We start from the raw sequence: 17,433 nt of genomic DNA, 5'->3' as shown, positions 1-17,433 counted from the left end.
GTATTTGTGGAAGAATTACAACTTTACTAGACATCAGGAAAACAAATTTTAGTTTTACTAGTTTCAAAGAACCCACAATCCCATTGGGTACCAGAACATGAGAGTTCATCAGCACTGACCTGGATTCTGTCTGTCATGAGCTCTTATCTGTAGCAGTGTACATGCTCCAGTCTAGCCCTAAGTGAAAGGCAGGACTGTGTTCATGATAGTGGGGAGTGAGGAAGCCTCAAGGAACCAGAGGAATATGGGAGAGGGGCCAGCCTGCCACACCCACATGAAAGCAAACCAAGAAGGAAAAAGAGATAGTTTGGTCCAGACCCCATATTGGCACAGCAAGCACTGATGACAATGTCCCTGGATGGAGTTGCTAAGGCACAGAGAGGACTGTAGGGATGATAACAGCTCAAGACATAATGTCTCCTCACTAAATCATACTGCAACAGAGGACAACACTGGGGACACAGGCGGATTGTGAGTCCAGTCTGAATCCCCCAGTCGGGTGAACCAAGAAGGGAACATAACAGATCAGCAATGAGAGCAAAGCCAAGCCACAAAGCCCCCTGAGGAGCCCTCTAAAATATATTTCAGGTTTGGAGCCACCCAGGACCGGTGGGAAGATAGTCATAAACGTCAGTGGACAGACATGGAACTATGTATGCTTTTTCGTTTTGTTTTATATTTTGCTAGTTATTTATTTTTAGTTTTATTTCCCTTTTTGTTCAATCTTTTGTTTCTTTTTCTTTTGTCTCCATTATTGTTGGTTTGCCTACTTATATAAGATAGGCATCAGAAGGAAGCCCGAGGAGAAAGCAGTGGTTCTCAACCTTCCTAATGCCGCAACCCTTTAATACAGTTTCTCATGTTGTGGTGACCCCCAATCATAAAATTATTTTCATTGCTATTTCATAACTGTAATTTTGCTACTGTTATTAATCAGGCAACCCCTGTGAAAGGGTCATTAGACCACAAAAGGGGTCGTGACCCACAGGGTAAGAACTACTGTTCTAGGGGGACCTGGGGTGAGGAGGTGACAGGGGAAGGGAGTGGTGAGCAAACAATGCCATGGACAGGGGAAACACTAGGGAATTAAAATCAACAAAGAGGAGGACGTAAAGATCATGAGGGTGTTGAAGCAAAAACAATCTAGATGATAGGAATTACCAAGAGGCAGAAGAAGGGAAAGCATGATGGTGGGACAGGAGGAAGGTAAAAGGAAACAGGAAAGATCTAGGAAGCAAAGCTGTGGATAGAGGTTTAAAAACTGGTGTATAAAAATGTAAATACATTAATTCATAAAAGTAGAGCTATTGGACTATGTACACATATTTATTTATATGGCAATACAATTGAGGTAGTGGAAGGACTTTGGATCTCTGCTCAAGCCCTCCTTCAATGCAAGAACACTTTGTTCTGACAACCTAGCATTCTGTGATGCTCACCCTTCCAGAATGATCGCTGAAGACAAAATGGGTGCACAAGGAAATGTGGTGAAAACTGATGGTTCCCAGGTATCAAAAGAAATTGTGTATGGGGTCTTTTAAAGGCTTGAGGTTAAATAAGCAACCATCTAGCTGAGCAGCAACAAGCCCACGTGGAAGCACATCAGCCTGTGCAATCATGAGGTAACAGGCACCAGAGTCCCCAAACCAACAAACAAAAAAACATACTGTTGAGAATGAGGCAGGTCGGTGTAGAGACCCAAAACACATCTGTAGACAATAGGACATCCCCTCACAGAAGGGTCACAAGGAAGGGATGAGTAACTAGTGCGCAGTATAGCACTGATGAAACAAACAATAAAACATATTGTTGAGAAAGAGGGGGGCCGGAGCAGAGACCCCAATCCCATCTGTAGACATGTAACATCCCCTTGCAGAAGGGTCACAAGGAAGGGATGGAGCAATCAGACAGCAATATTGACATACACCTTGAGTAACCTTGCTTTTGAGATTACACTGAAGAGCACAGCTGATCACAAGCTCGTTGAGAAACCAGATGTTATTCATTTATCCTGGCCACCTGGCACAAGTGCTATACACCAGACCAAACGTTTAGCCTCACAGAGTGGAAAGTTCCTATCTTTTAAGTGACAAGAGTCATAAAGTGGAATAAATTATCCTTACACATAGTCTCATGCAACATCACAACTCCAAGATATTAGCGATTTAGTAATAACTTTAAAGCCTTATATACCTCATTGACTGTTAAGTTATCATATATCCTATCTTATTTTATTGCTCAAGTATTCTTTAATAACCTTCATATTTTATAATGTTATCAAAGGCAGATCTAAATTAAGCATTAATTTATAAAATGACGGCAACTGTGCTACAACATGGTTATTAGAGACTATTTCTAGGTAAAAGCAACACATTTACATACTGTGGATCCTATGTAGTACAGACGTCACTTATTAAGTGAACTAAAAGTGAGAATATGTGATTATGACTCAGATACGTTATTGTACCTATAAAATCCAATGCACGTGAAAATGTAACAAATACCAAAGATAGTTTACACCACCTTTATATTAGTGACTTACAAAAGGTAATATTCAGGGAGGAATAAATATATTGATTGGACATGAGAACACTGGCTTCACTTGCTCATTCATGAGAAAATTCTGGAGATGCGTCACCATTGAATCTATCTATTTTATAGGTGATATAAAGCCAAAGGAATACATCCAGTAAGCTAGGTGCTTGGAGTCTGGCAAGGAATAAATCCAGGTATGCCCTTTAACTCAATTGATTCCTGGTAACCATACGCATTTCCCCAAATAAATTTTCCCATTAAAAACACATAGCACAAAATCGGGTCTTACATCACATCTAATAATATATATTTGTGAGCTCAATTTAATTTGTTTTGATGACAAAAGACATCCTATAAATCTAAAATAGGATGAAAAGAACCTGCTAAATATTATCAGAGAGTAACTCTGAGAGTTACTTATCAGAGAGTAATAAAAATTTTAATCTGAATAATTCCTCATACAACAATGGTGAAGACCACTTCATTATGCAGCCTTCAAAATTAGGGCTTAAAATTGATGAGTATATGCAAATTTTATTTATGGGCTTGTTTGAAAACTCTTTGGCAATAAGATGCAGCTTCATGCTTAATTAACTGTATTGAATTTTGGTTTTAATTATGCCAAAATATAAGACAATGAAAAATAAGAATAACTATGGACGTTTTTAATCAACATTCATTACTTTTCTTTGTCTTAACATATATTTGTATTTTTATATGATAATATAATGCAATTTCAAGTGTACTTCTGAGGGAATCTATTAATCTTTTAAAATGTGAATTCTAGGCAAAACTGATGAGAGAGCACATTCAAAACAATTTTTATTAGTGATCCATCAGAAAAGGAGGGATATGTACATGCCTGTATTCAGACCTCTCTAAATGTTGTTTGCCTCTTAGTTCTTTCCTCTATTTCCTTTTACTTTCCTCCTGTCCAACTATCATGTTTGGACTTCATTAGGATTTCAGTAATTCCTCTCTGCTACAGTGCCCTTGATAAAGCCCTCCCAGGTATCCTACACCCTCCTAACCATCTATTTTAGATCACTTGTTGTTCCCTTGTCCCTGGGTTTGTTAACACTTCCTTTCCCGCCTCCCCCTCTCCTGTGTCCCCCCTGGGACCATCAGTTCTATTGTTTTCTCCTCTGGATTGTTTATCCCACCTGTCTTATCTAGGTAGGCATGCAGAGACAATAGTAAACACAAAAACAAGACAAAGAAAATCAAAACAACAAAAGAAAACAAACAAAAAATTAAAGCAACAACAAATCTAATGGCAAAAAACAAAAAGCCTATAGATAGTTTCAGGTCTGTTTGTTGACCTTTAGGAGTGTTTTCCAGTCGACTCTGATGGGGTGCCATGCCCTGGACCTAAAGTCTATTTTTGGTATTCCCAGGGACTTTGTTGCTTTGCTCCCCTTGCTGCTCTGTTGCATGCCCTTAGTGTTTCATCCCGCTGTGGTGGGGTCAGATCGGGCACAGTTCCTGCACTATGTTTCCAGTGTTGTTCCCCCATAGCACTATAGGTGAGTGAGAGACGTCCTATCTGTGACTCCTGGTGGGGCCAGCCCTATGACCCTCTCTGTGCATTGGCTACTCTGAGTAGGAATATTATCCGTGGGGCTTGATGGGCCAGGTTGTGTTCTACTCTCTCTCCATCCCTCTTTGTTTGCTCCTGTGTGCTCTGATCAGATGTGCCCTCTCCCTGAGCTGTATGTTTAGTGCTGTCCTCTGAAGTACATTCTTCTGGAGGGTGAGAAGGGGGGAGTGCCCATGTAATTGGGTTTTCCAAAGCACTTTTGGGTATATTTTAACCTCCAATCTTTCAGCCAAAAGAAAAGCAAGTTAACCATTTGAACCAACCAAAGAATCCAGTTATGATGATAGGATTGCTAAAAAAAACTTAAGTATTCATTATTTTGATAAAGCTTCTAACAAGCAAGTTTTAGTTATAAAAACTCTATGATTCTTTTCTTTATGTTTACATGTGATTTTTGTAATTCCCAATTGATTTTTTTACTCCCGCAAGAGTGCACACACATACTCATATATATTTAACCACTCGAAGTTATTGTCAGCAATTAGAATTTATAAAATAATCTAAAATATTGATTCCTAACACCAAGCCCTATATATAAAACAACAATCAGTAAAACACAAGGAAAAAATGTGTATGCATGTATATTCACATGGAAACACCGGTAACTCAGTAGCAGGATTCTCTTCCTTCCTTTGGGAAATTCATGTTCAATATCTAGAGAATGCACTTCATGGATAGCCATCGCCCATTTGTCTGTGAGCGCTCACTGCTGTTGCTATGATGATGGTGAACATGTTTCAGGTCTGCTGATCTTCTTCTGAAAATCAGCCAGTACAAGCTCTTTTTATGGCTGTATGCATGTCTCCCACTGATCATGGGAATGGCGCAGCATTGCTTGCTGTACTGTGAGGGAATCATCTTCCGTGGGGATCAACTACACACTAGCTAATTCCAGCTACACATGTCAACAATAACATGGGATCGTGTGTGTGAATGTGTTTGCATTTTTTCACTCAGATGGAGAAATGTAAGAGGATAAAAAATTAGTTCAAGCCTCTCAGTTAAACTTGGCTAGCACTGTTTCTCTGGTTCATGTTCACATGACAAAGGATGGATTGTGTTAATAAACGAAATATAATTTCTTTCATATTCATAGTATACCCTCAGGAGTAAATTCTAAAAGCCTTAATTTTGGGTCCCGACTTTAATATCAGAATCAGCCAACCAGAAGGCAATTTAGTGAACATTCTGAGATGTCACGAGGCATGAAGAGTAAAAGGCAGGAAAAAAACCCCTGCAACTTCTTTCTACAAGCTCTAATTCTCTACACTCTTTAAAGGCATTTAGGCAAAAAGAAGGTAAGTTCTCCACACCTCAAAGTTGGAGAATTAAGCTCATCCAGAGGGACCTCAAAAGAAGCCCCTGGTGATCGGCTTCCAGAATATCGATCATTGCGAGTCCTAAGAAGCACCCTGTGCTCTGACCACACGGGTCCCCATGCGTCAGAATGGATTGCACAGCAATTCGTTTTGCTACATGCCTTAATGATCCTTGATAACATGTGCCTATCATTTACGATGTGTATGACCATGAGCATGACCACTCACATACCTGTTCTATCTCTATGTTTGTAGAATGGGAGTAATAATAGTATCTAATTGATAGCATTGTAATAAAAGCATAGAATAATATATGCAAAACACTTAAAACTTTTCTCCCATTACAAGAAACCAAATCTATTGCTATCAAGTGAGGACTTAGGAGGACCTGAAGTGTGTCAGGGTAGAACTTTGTTCTGTAAGGTTTCAATGGTGGTAATCTTAAAGAGGTAGTTTTCCAGGCCTTTCTTCAATAGTACTGTGGAGGGTTAGTACTACCAAACTTTGGCAAGTAGCTGAGTTAGTTAGTTTATTGTGCCAACCTGGCCGATAAACACAAGTCAGGTTAATTGAAGGGTGGAGGGATAAATGGCTCAGTGAGCCTCGCCTTTCTACTTCTAGGGTCTCTTGCTTTCTGATGATTGGACCAGGGTGCAGCTGACTTAGCCAGTTCCCTGCTTTAACTGGCCAGGCTCACTTTCTGCAAAACATCTCTGAGGAGAAGCCACATGGACCTACCCCAATGCAGCCCTGGGTGCTGGAGCACCCATGTGGAGATCCCTGCCAGTGCTGAGATGCTTTACACATTCACTGACTAGGCTTTCCCCCTGCAGTCGGCATCATTGTGTCTGTTTTATAAGATGGAGGAGGACTTTGTGGATTGGTGTTGGACATAGGGGTTAATGTTGGACTTGTGGGCTTGGGCAGCACTGGTTTGGGATGTTTTCTTGAAGTGCAGTTAACCTTTATGTAAAACTCTCTCTTATACATATGAGTTTCTATGGATTTGTTTCTCCAAAGTACTCAGACTAACACAGTAGTGAGGACAAAAACAATCTGTTACATTACTTTGGGGGCACATTTTTTCATGGACTAGATACCTTATCAATGCCATTTTTATAAAAAATCATTACATATTTATTTGCCTGTCCTTAAATGATACTCCATCATCAATATTAGTTTAAAATACCTTTAGAATTATTTATTTCCTACAACCAAACAACATGCTTAAGGCATTTAGGAGCATTTCCATCATCCAGTTAAAGTAAATGTGCTTGACAATTCTGTAAACTGTAATACCTCATTTCCCTGCAATACTGAATAAATGAAATGGCACTTATACTGAATAAATGAAATGGCACTTATCTAAACCTTCTCGTGCTTTTGAATGTAATGTGTCTAATGATTTTCAAAGATGTACACAAACAACATGTAATATCAGTCTAATTATATAGACCTTCGGTTGGGATTGCCATTTGGAATATGACAGGCTTATAGCCATCAATTCCCACTGGCAGGTAAGTATTGGTCTGGCGTTTAGCTCCATTGGCTGTAAAACAGTCTACAGTAACGGAACGGTGAAGCCTATAACACTATTCATCACATAATGGTGGCTGTGCTTGTGCATGCACAGGGACTTTAACACAGATCTACACTACACTTTGTATCCACCGAAGGAGAGGAGATAAAGTTATGAAAGTGGCTATAAATGTCAACATTATACAGCATCATACTACTATAGTTGTGTCAGGAAGTTGTATGACCAGTTAAGGGTGTAATCATTCATGTCCTACCAAGTAATAGTGTGACATATCCATTTAGAGAGATGTTTCGCTCACAGAGAGCATTTTATTTTTAAAAATAAATGCATCTACCCCCGATAGTGAATGTACAATATTTACTATGCAAATGAGAAAGTGTTTTTCATCCTGGTAACTACTGCACATAAAGACTGAACTGAGCAAGTTTTGGTTTTTTTTTCCTCCCATGTGTCCTTTTGTTGTAATTGGTAAAACATGGTTTTCTTGAGAGCAAGCACACCTTTGATGGTTTTCTACTGTTTTTCAAAAATTAAATTTAGTATATGTTTTATTGTAATATAGAGACACACCTGAATACCTGGAATAATAATCTACATTTATCATAATACTCAAGTAATTTCATGCACATTTTAACCATCAAGAAAAAAATAGAATATGAACAATTGGGTGCATTTTCATTACTTGTGAGATAAACTCAAAGTTAGTATCCCACAGAGATAAATTATTGGGTCATAGACTAGAGATGGATGAATGGCATAGAATTCACAGACCAATGCCTATCTGTTTAAACTGAAATACTTTTCTTAATTGCCCCATCTGGATATGATGAACTCAATGACTGTTATGAAATTTTTGGCTTATAAAGTTTTAATTCCAAATTGTTTGCTCATACTGCTGTCTTCTTTGCCTTTCCTTTGTCTTTCTTATTTTCAGAGGTGTCAATAAATGCGCTTGCCTGTGAAATAGAGAGCCCTACACTATTCCTGGTATTCTACATGGCTATGCATCTCTTTCCTTCTTATGTAAAACCAGACCCTGTTGTCACACAGCGATGGCCAGGGGCAAGTCTTGTAAAGGATACACTCGCATCCGCATCACCATTCTCACCATTTTCTACTGAGAAGCATCAATGTGGTGATAAAAGGTACCAAATTGTATAGCCAGCTCATCTCTCTCCATATAACTTATGCAAGGTATTTAGAATTTCTGCACATCATCCCATTTGTAAAACCTGAAACTTCAATTGCATAGCCTCCAGGATTGCTCTACAGTTTAAATACCTTCACTACATGTAAACACACATAGAACGGTGCTCGTACTCCGTGCATTGTAACGATTGTACTCCTTTCACAACCACTTCTGGAGTGATAGAGGCTTTTCCTGTCACAACCAAGGGTAAACTGGGAAAAAAATTAATAATCATTCCAGTAAGTGTTTGAGAATACTTCTTATGCATCCAGTTCTTTTACTAAGCTAGACAATATTCCTGCTTTCATAACGTTTATCATCTTGAAGTAAAGATTATATCAAGAAAATGCTTGCAAATGAATGCGATGTATTTGGGGGTAGAAATAAGAGCTGAATGAAACATCACAGAAGCATTTGTGTCAGAGTTTGAGAAAGTTTAGAGTGTAGAATGAGAACAACTGGCTGTACGCACTCATACACATAGTCTCGTAACATCACAGTGAACTGAGGCCCAGTTTTTGCATTTCACGTCTGCTCTTTTTATTCCCCCAGCTCGCTCTTCATTCAGGCTCCAGGTTGAAATGTAACCCGGGAATGCTACCTTCTTCCAACTTTTTACACGAGCACTCTTCCATTGATGACTCTCTGACATCCCCCATTGTCTGGCACCAAATTCTGAAAATATCCTTCACACACACACACACACACACACACACACACACACACACACACACCATTTATTCGGTCATTATTTAACCAAATAAAGACATCCTGTAAGCTCTACCTTCAAAATATATCCAGGATTTTAAAAAATTCTCACCACTTCCACCATTGCCATCATTGTAGGACATCATGAAATCTTAATTGAATTGCTAGAAAACTTTCCTATAGCTCTCCCTAGTTTTACCTTTATCCACTACAGCTAAATTCTAAGACAACAGTCAGACCAAGAATAAGTCTTATCACAATCCGTACATACATACATTGTGTGTCAAGCACATTGGTACATTTGTTGCCCTCATCATTCCCAAAACATTTGCTTTCTACTTGAGCCCTTGGTATCAGCTCCTCGTTTTCCCCCTCCCTCCCCACTTTCCTCTCCCTCATGAACCCTTGATGATTTATAATTATTATTTTGTCATATCTTACACAGTCGATGTCTCCCTTCACCCTCTTTTCTGTTGTCCATCTCCCACTTAGAAGGTTATATGTAGATCCTTATAATCAGTTCCCTCTTTCTATCCCACCTTCCCTCCACCCTCCCAGTATTGCCACTCTCACCACTGGTCCTGAAGGAATCATCTGTCCTGGATTCCCTGTGTTTCTGGTTCCTATCTGTATCAGTGTACATCCTCTGGTCTAGGCGGATTTGTAAGGTAGACTTGGGATCATGATAATGGAGTGGGGGTGGGGGAAGCATTTAGGAACTAGAGGAAAGTTGTATATTTCATCATTGCTACACTGTACCCTGACTGGCTCGTTTCCTTCCCGCGACCCTTCTGTAAGGGGATGTCCAGTTGCCTACAGGTGGGCTTTGGGACCCCAATCTGCATTCCCCCTCTTTCACAATGATATCATTTTTTTTTCTTTGATGCCTGATCCCTGATCCCATGGTGATTTGATGGCACTTAACAACAACTCCCTCCTCACTCTACTCCAAGAAAAGGCTATTGCTCTTCAGCAAAGACATGGCAAGTGTTCATCTTCAGAGCATTGTTTGCATACCACCTTCTCACGGGTCCCCTCTATGCAACAGAAGAAACACGACCCAGATCTGCATCCTCACAATGATCCTTGTCATGTTTGCTCTCACACTGAATGTGGTAGTCTTTGATACTCACGAAGTGCTTAAAGTTCTCTTTTCTTTCAGAAAGCAAGGTATGTCATATTCTAACCTAAGATATGCAGCTGTATGTCAACCAGTTCTTTTTATTAGTTACCCTGTTTATTCCTTACGTGGATTGGCATGAGGCAGACCATCAATTAATCATATGCAAGTTCAAGTTGAAACTGAACAAAATTAAAGCTAGTCCATGAGAACCAAAAAATAACTTTGAGTATATGTCATCCAGATTCAGACACCCCTTGAAGAACAGATTTAACAAATTGAATTAAACATTCTTATTATCATGAAGGAAGAAATGTTTGTCTATTTTATTCAATGAGGCATTCCAATTGCATAGGCAATTGCCTAGCACCTAACTGTCTATTCGATGCTTATTTAGAGAATCAATAGATAAATAAGCCTAACCAAGATAAACTTTTTTGAGAGGGAACATTTGTTCTAAGTCTTAAATAACTGACAGACTGACATTCTGAAAGCAGATAATCTTAGAAAACCTATGAATAGAGAAGAGTGAAACTGTCTAACATATATATAACACATATATATAACACACATATATATGTGTGTTATATATATGTATACATAACATATATATAACACACACATATATATATGTGTGTGTTAAATATATATAAATATATACATATTTAAATGTTCTAATTCAATCATAGAAAAACTGAAAATATCATTGGAGTCAGGTAAGGAAAGAAATAAGTATTTAGAAAAAATGAGGGACAGTTCTTTTGGGGCTTTCGGGATTAGGTACTTCTATCCATCTACCAGTTTGTCCTACTGTGGTGGCTTATTTTTGTCCATGAGATACCGGAAACTGCATAGTCAGTATTTCAAATACAATCAAGTCACTGTGGTGTACATGTTTCAGTGACATTTTTAGACTAATAAATATTAGGAAGAAATGCCTAGCTATTTACTTCTGAAAATTAGCCAATAAAAAAGACTGCAAATACCAACAGAACATGGTTTAATATACAGCTGAAAGGGGAGTCCCCTATGAAAGTACTCAAAATACACAGTGGTCGTAATAATGGACCCAAATACACCAATAGCCATAAACATGACACAGGACCAGGCAAAGTCTCTGCTCTGTTGTGGAGAGGATCTCCATGGATGATCATAATGACAGTCAAGGCCCAGAGGCTGACTTTCTCTTTGCAGCAAGAAGCCACTGAGGGCTGTTGACGGAGAAGATGAAGGGAAGTGATGTCATTTTAATATGTTTTTACACGATCACAAACAGCTGGATGGGAAAGTAAAATTAGTCTTCTCTTGGACAAACTAATCGATCAGAGATTGAAGATCAGCAACATAAATGCTGCCTTTAAACTGAAGTCACTAAGGTTACATATCTAAAAAAGTTAAGAGTAAATAAAAGAGTCACTATAGGAACTCAATTTTTTCCCATTAAACTAAATTTCCTAGCTATTCTAGCTTGAGCTTACCTGCTACATGATTACCATAAATTTGTTTATTCTTCTGAAGACTTAATTTGATTACTAATTCCATTTACTATCCTGATTATTTAGTGAACAAATCAAAGTGGAGGAAGCTACCTGAGAACACTTCTCAAAACATGTAGTTTATTAAATATACTCAATAAATTTTTTTAAAATGCAAAGATATGTGATCCAGAATATGAACTATGACGTCCACATCTACAAATGTGACTTTGTAAATAAATGTGATTTTTTGCAAGATTTCTATTCATATTTAAGTTCTGATAATAATTGACATATATTTATGGAGTAAATTATATCAATACACATTTTATAATGAGTTATCATCAAAGTAAACTTTTCCTGATACAATGCAATTCCTGTCTTTATGTTAGAACTCTATTAAGAGAGATAACAAAGAACTAGAGATTGTGAATCTGGCATTGAAATATTTGTAGAAGTTACTAGCATAAAAAAAATTAATAAATAAATAAAAAGAAGTTACTAGCATTCCTTAATAGATGCAAACCCTATCATTGAGAAACTACAATTATTTTCAAATAACACTAAAAATCCAAACATTTAATACATTGCTATAATTCTCAGTCCTTTTCTGTCCAGTGATAGTGTAAACATATTTAAGTTGTAGAAGAGGTTTCAGGTATGCACGAGCAGCTGAGGATCAAACACTTTCATTTTGTTTTCCATTGTGCTCTGCACTGAGATTTGTTTGAAAGTCAGAATAGAGGAAAAAATGTATTAGAAAGGTTTTTTCTGTTCTATCTATTTTGCCCTGCAATTTTGCTACCATGCTACTGTTCTTGCTTTAGGTGTGTGGCAAAGTATGTGAAAAATGCCCTCATGAGTAGCAGCAGGGAAACAGTACATGGAGGCTCAGTGACATATTGAACACATTTAAAGTGAGTCATTGGTGAAGTGCTAAGTGAGAAAAGCATACACCTAGATCTACAGCTTTGGAGTCAGTTCTGTCCCATAGCAAACCTATAAAGCAAGACTCCCTTGGGTCCCAAGACTGGACATCTCTATGGGAGCAGTCTCATCTTTCAGATGCTTATTTCTATCTATCTCAAAATTAACGTAAATTGATTGCAACTTGTGTTTCAGAAAAGACTTTCTTATCTTCTCAAAACAAACAAACTCACTGGCATCAATTGCTTGGAAATTCACATTTAGGATTAAGGGTGCTGATCTTTGGGGGCTGGCTACATACATTTCTAAGGAAAACATAACATGGTTTTTATTTTCCCTGTAAAGTGAATACATGATTTTTCTTCCTGGGCATCTTACTTGGTGTTACTTTCTAAGAAGTCCTGCTGGTACTGCCTTTCAGAGCTCTGTGCTAATGCAAACATTGGTGAAAGTGTTGCTCCAATTAGCAAACTATGGCAAAAACCAACCCAGAATAATCCAATCAATTAACAGCTTTTAGTGTCTTCTGCCTTCAGACTATAAAGAAACACATTGCCAGAATTCTGCCCCTCTTCATTCTACCCAACATCTAGTCTATAATTTGCAGACTCAAAACTGTAGGAGTTCCCATCCTGTTCGCCGACCCATGGATTTTGGTGTGGCCAATCCTATACAACTCTATGATCCAGTATCTCAAAATAAAAATCTCTCGTATACACTTAAACAAAATATTAGTAGAGTGCGTTTGTATGATTAAAATACTAGAAATCATATGAGGCAGTGCTATGCTTTCCGAGTTGGAGGCTGAGTTGGGATCTATTCAATATAGTTGTGTGTGTGTGTGTGTGTGTGTGTCTGTACTTTATCTTATTCAGATGCCCCATCCCCATCCTCAGGCCCACACTCATCCCCACAGAGTACATGTCAGGAACAAACAAGTAAACATTATTTTTCCTCTCTCCCTCAAGAACCTTTCTGCATTAATACCCTGAAGATTCAAACTTGAAACAATTTTAAACTTCAGAAAATGTTTTCTTTTCCCACTTACCGCCACTTCTACCCACAGCAAAATCTTTTGATTACAAATCATTACTCATTTAAATATGTCCATTTTCGATTACTTCAACTGAAAGCTATTTCTTACACATAAAGTACAAATATCGATTTTATGTTGATTGTATATTCAATAATTAGAGTGAGTGACTATTCTTATATCAAATATAGTGCAAAAACTCACAACTGTAAAATGCACTGCCATGGAAGGTAAGTCAGAGTGCTGCTCCTAGGGTTCTAGTTTATACATGCCTGGGTTTATACATGCCTGGGTTTATACATGCCTGGGTTTATTCCACACAAAATGTGTTTGGCCATGCTTCTGTAATTAGTGATTGGCTATAGATAATTTCTCTCAGTAGTACATTTGTCTTAGTCTATTAGAGTGCCTAAAAAAATCAAGTTACACAGTGCCTTACTTGGGGATCTGCTGGGCCAGTTAAATTAAAGGCAGAGATCAGCTAAGAAAATTATGATGACTATCTTTGGGGGTTTTAATGGAAATTAAAAAGAAATATGATTGGACTCTCTCGAATAAACCAAAAGCAGTAACATCAAGTCTACTCTAACTCATAACATTCCAGTTGTTGTTGTTGTTGTTGTTGGGTGACGTTGAATTGATTCCAACCTGTTGGGACCCGATGCACATCAGAAGAAACACTCTCCCCTCCTGTGCCATCCGCATACTTGTTCCTATCCCTGAGCTCACCCTAGAGGATGTCAAAATTACCATTGTGATCGAGTGCAGAACTTTTCTGGGAAGAGCTGAGTGATAAAAATGCCACTTTCAGAATAGACCTATTTGGAGGATATGTTGAGAAACAATATCTCCAAGCTGATATTTTTGTTTAATAAAGGGTTCTATAATTTTTGAGCAATACTTTTTCTTATCCTCAAAAACATCAAGTACAACACAAACACATATACAAAGAAAATTACAATATAAATTTCATAATATATAGACAAAGTCTTACAATAGGTCCCACTATTCAAACATTACTAAGCAATTCAGCAGAGCTTGCAATAATTAACACCACTATGTAGGAGGTTATAACCTTGGGCAGCTAACCACAAAGTCAGCATTTCGAAATTACCAGTCACTGCATAGGAGAAAGAAGTTACCGACTGTAAAGAGTTGCAGTCTTGGAAACCCATAGAGGAAGTTCTACTCTGTTCTATATGGTCAGTGTCAGTCAGAATTGACTCGACGGCTGTGAGTAACATGTTTTAGAATTCATAACAGGTTTTAGTTATTCTATACTTGCTAAAAATACTAAATCTGTTGCTGTTGAGTATTTTCCAATTTACAGAAACTTTATAGGACACAGTAGAACAGTCTGTGTGGTTTCCAAGAGCTGTAATCCCCAATATAAACAGACTATCTATCAGAGCTTTCTCCTACAGAGTGGCTGGTGGGCTTTAACTAGCGAGATTTAAGTTAGCCCTTGATATTTTTCCATAGAGAGAGACATGTATATGGGTTGTGTGTTGTAATAACATATTTTGCTATAACATTCATTCACTATTTATATGAATATCCCAGTATTTCAATTGATGATGAATCTTTATTTAATATAATATAATGAATTAAAACTTGGATGAGAGCATGAGGTGTAGTGAAATAAAATTATCATCTACCTTTGAAGACAATAAACTATGCTTCTCCATAAGCAGAGATAAGTAGAGTATCACTTTCCTTGGGTGTAGGACGGTATTTGAAAGGATGAATTGAACAAAAAAGATGAATGAATAAATAAAACTGAAGAGTAACTCTTAAATGAATGGTACACATTAAAAGAAAAATATGCCTAAAATGATGTCTATGATTAATTTACAAGAAAGGTATGAATATAATGGCTTCTACATTAGAGTACATATAACCATATTTTGTTGACTACAATTTTTCCAACACCTTTAACAGGATATAACATATGGTAAGTATTGAGTAAATATTTCATATTTGCAAGTTTTTAGTTCATATTTCATGTCTCATTGTCCACTACCACAGCTCTAAATAAATCACTATTTGGGAAATATTTTGCTTAGATATGCAAATTGTTATAAAAGTCCAAGCAAACTAAACCCACTGCCATTAAGTTAGTTGCTACCCATTAAGACCATATAAGACAGAGAAGGACAGCGTCCTCTTTCTCTCTCGGAGTGAATGATGGGTTCGAATCCATCAGTGAGCAGCTCCTGTCCATTATGGTAGCAAGGCTTCTTAATAAAACCAAGATGTGTATCCTTTTACTCACAACAGACCGGCCATTATGAGTATGTCTGTCACAGAGTAGATATATTCAATTCAATAGTCCTGAGAAAAAGAATAAATGAATGTCCATCACAGTTAAGTTTGTGAATTATTTAATATATACTATCTACACTATCTGTTTTTATTAGTATAATTTAGTAAGCCCAATTAAATTTTTTCACACCAACCCAATAGCAAAAAGTATTAGAAATTAGTAATGAGAATATTATGTCCTCCTGTTTTTAAACATAGATGCATAGAGAGTGAGAATTGCCCTGGGTAATTTTTTTTTCTCAATGGATATGAAATCCAGATAATTGCACAGGATGGAAGTTTCTCACTTCTCCGTAGATGTAGAGCTACAGGGAAACATTCTCACTGCCATCAAGTCCATGGCTGCTCACGGGGACCCAGCAGGTCAGGGCAGAACTGCCTCTGCAGGTTTCAGAGACTAACTCTGTTGTTGTAAAAAACATTTTATTAAGAGCTCTTACAGATATTACAATCCATAAGATCAAGCATAATTGTACAATTGCTGCCCTCATTATATTATATATTAATATTATATATACATATATACATTGCCTTAACTTACACCATCCCATGTAACCATTCTCCTTAGATTGTGATGTTCATTCCCTTTCAGTGGGGTTTTACAGCCATCATAGCTCTCTGTTCCCCAACCCCCCTCTCTTCCTGTATCCTCAGGAAGTCAATACTCCCCTTCTTGTTTCTGAGGGGATACTCTATCTTGATTATCGTGCATCTAAAGAACTTGGTTGTACCCAGGTACATACACAAGGCTAGAAAGATTAGTGAGGCAAACCTAGGGCCATAATAGTGGGAAAAGGAGATTTTAAAGAACTGTAACTCTGGAGGGGAATAGAAAGTCTCCTTATCCTCTGGTCGAGCGGCTGATGGTTTTGAACTGCTAACCTTTGGGTTAGTAGCCCATTGCGTAATCACTATGCCAAGAGGGCTCCTTATAGTGAATCAGAGTGACAAAACATTTAGGAAAGCAAAGCAACCATATGTTTTATTTATTTTATTTTATCCCATCCACTAAAAAACAACAACAAAACAAAAAACAAAAACACATACTGAGCAATTGCCTTTAATATTTTTCACTAAAAATCAAATATATTCATCCCCAAAAGTATTCCTGTATGCCAAACATGATTCAAATTTCAAAAAAAAAAATGGTAAAAAATATATAAAGGACACACCCCTTATGATGCATTATTTTTACTCATTACAAAATGGTATTTTCTTTATGTCATGACTATCGCTATAGGTGAGACATACATAAATTGGGCACAAATGTCTTTGGGTACAGAAGTCATGCCTTCGAACTATATTGATGGATCCATTAATTCAACTGAAACCCAATTATGCTACACTTGACTCCTGGGAAAGCCGGCATGCCCTGGAGAAGAGCTGGCTCAGGGCTGAGCGATGGGAATGGACGCACCACTTGTCACGCCTCACGGGCTGCAGTTTGCTCTGCTGTACATCGGGCGGAAAAGCACGGTGACATTGCTACCTCTTGAACATCTCCAGGACCAGTCTTCTTTCCAATCCTAGGGAACCTTTTACATTGTTTACTATAAATTCCAGGATGCTTTCTCTAAACTAGCTTCTTGTTTTAGGCAGACTCTCTATCACGACTTGCTTGTTAAGTCCTCTTTAACCACAACCACAAAAGGTCTGTCTGGA

At 37.8% G+C, this 17,433-nt stretch overlaps 1 protein-coding gene across 2 annotated transcripts in view; it reads right to left on the bottom strand.

The window, feature by feature from the left end:
- The window catches only part of EPHA3 (EPH receptor A3), a 411,930-nt gene that overhangs the window by 187,677 nt on the left and 206,820 nt on the right, over window positions 1-17,433 (bottom strand). The window lies entirely within an intron of this gene.

Source organism: Echinops telfairi, unplaced genomic scaffold (assembly GCF_000313985.2).
Source record: "Echinops telfairi isolate 266 unplaced genomic scaffold, ASM31398v2 ScPeMD7_6;HRSCAF=24_1, whole genome shotgun sequence".
NCBI classification, from domain to species: domain Eukaryota; kingdom Metazoa; phylum Chordata; class Mammalia; order Afrosoricida; family Tenrecidae; genus Echinops; species Echinops telfairi.
This window is presented reverse-complemented; position numbering and strand designations above follow the sequence as displayed.